The sequence below is a fragment of the Triticum urartu genome, chromosome 4 (assembly GCF_003073215.2).
Source record: "Triticum urartu cultivar G1812 chromosome 4, Tu2.1, whole genome shotgun sequence".
Lineage (NCBI taxonomy): Eukaryota > Viridiplantae > Streptophyta > Magnoliopsida > Poales > Poaceae > Triticum > Triticum urartu.
This window is the reverse complement of record NC_053025.1, coordinates 454,893,492-454,895,819: the sequence shown is the minus strand read 5'-3', so window position 1 is coordinate 454,895,819 and position 2,328 is coordinate 454,893,492.

Below are 2,328 nucleotides of genomic sequence, written 5' to 3'. Positions count from 1 at the left end.
GGATCTAATACGTGGATCTGAATAGAGGAAAAGAACGACGATGATGAACGTGGATGAACACCGAAGAACACTGATGAAACCCTAATGGCAGATTAGCGACAAACAGATGAAGACTTACTGGAGTTGTGATAGCAGTGGAGTTGCACCGCAGTTCTCTGGTCTTCTCAGGGCGATGCAGCGGCCAGAGTCGAGGAAGAGGACGGAGGTCGATGGCGGCAGGGTTCGTACAGGGACGGCGCGTTGTGAGGAAGGAAGGAGATGGAGAAGAATGAAAGATGGCTTTCGGGGCCTATTTATAAGGAGACAGGAAACAGGCAGGTGCGAAAGACGAGGAGGCCAAATAGGCAGGGGGCGGGCCGCCCTCCACCCTCGTGGACAGGGTGTGGCCCCCTGGTGTTGATTCTTTCGCCAGTATTTTTTATTAATTCCAAAAATATTCTTCATGAAGTTTCAGGTCATTCCGAGAACTTTTATTTCTGCACAAAAATAACACCATGGCAATTTTGCTGAAAACAGCGGTAGTCCAGGTTAGTTCCATTCAAATCATGCAAGTTAGAGTCCAAAACAAGGTCAAAAGTGTTTGGAAAAGTAGATATGATGAAGACGTATCAGGCATCAGGCGGGGCGACTGTATCCGGGGTGGCTCGTACGGTTGGGAGGGATTTGGGGCCCTTTTTGGTGACGTTGCGGGTTGGAGGCAGCGGTGGAGCTAGGCCAGGGCGGCGTAGACGGCACAGAAGAGAGGAAGAAGGTAGATTGGCTGAGAGTTGGAGCCAATTTAGAGAGATTTGGATATGTCCCACCTATTGGATCGGACGTGGAGGGCGCGTCCAGACACGTTTAAAGGTCCTAAATCCATCCCACATATATATGGGCTGAGTTTGAGGGGTGTCGGACAGCCAGGACATTTGGGCTAGTTTTGGGGTTTTGGTTGGGCGGCAATTTTTTGATCCTGGCTGTCCGTCTGGACATATAGGTGGGAAATTGGGTCCGCTTGGAGGTACTCTAATTCTATAAATTTTGTTCTTTGATTTACAAGAACACAAATAATGTAAAAATCATAATAACACAATTAATGCAAATAATTAGAATGTTGTTGGACAGTTAGCTCGAGGACATGTGTTAGAATGGATAGAGAGGGATTGGTGAAATCAATGTTTATTGCTTGAGACTCGTGGGCATGTATATAGGAGTACATGTTCTACTTGGAGTACAACACAAGCCAGAATACTTCCTACTCTATCCTATGTTTATAATCTAATCATGATACTCAACATCCCCCCGTAGTCACAATGGTAGCGACATCGACGGTGAGGCTGGAGAAGAATCTGATGGTAAACCGATGGACATCCCCCCTCCCACAGTCGTAACAGTCGATGCATCCAAAAGTTGTGGCTAGAGTGGAAACCAACGAGGTCGCTCAAGCAAGGCGGTAGCCCTTTGTGCCAATGTTGAGGTAGCCGAGAGCGTAGGGTGGTGTAGCCATGGTCGAGGTAGCCGTTCAAGAGACGCCATGGTCGATGTCGAGTTGGGGTGACCAGTGTCGAGGTAGTCGTCATGGAGCCGTGGGCGCAAAGAGGCGCCAAGTTAGTCATGGGCACAGTGGTGTCGAGGTAGTGGTAAGCCTGGAGGAAGACATTGTTGACAAGGCATCGCACCGAGTTCGCCAAGCCCGGGAACACATCATGGACGAAGGCATGCATTGGTGTTGACAGCACCGGGCATGCGTACACGGGCGAAGTCGATGTTTATGATGCGTCGCTCCAGGCTTGCCTGGCCAGGAAACATGTCATGGACGAAGGCACGACCCGGCATTTCCAGCACCGGGCATACATAGACGAGGACCTGCATGAGTTACACACCATGTCGAGGGGGCTAGTAGAGAAGGACTCGATGATGGTTGCAGCGGAAATCGGCATGGGGCCGATGTCGCCCCAGTGGTCGGAGTAGATGAAGTGGTCGGGGGACATGATGACGATGCTGGCGATGAGCTAGTGCTGGACGAAGACGAAAGGGATGGATGGCGGCGGGCGCTTGGCTGAGCGAGCGGCAGGCACCAAAGAAGAGTGGCGACTACGGCTGAGTTAGGAGCGTGGCGGCGATGCTCGAAGTAGGTGAGGAAGAACCAGACAGCGTGATGAAGACTTGCGCGGACCATGGCGTTCCCATGCCAAGGGAGGCGGCGCGACACGTACCACATGAAAGTTGACGTGCGGGGATGGCAGAGTGGACCGCATGCCGCGGCGCTACGGCCAGAAGGGGTGACATAGCAGTAGCGCACGGGTCGGGGCAACGGCAGGAAGACCTCAGGGGGGGGCCTTGACTGCG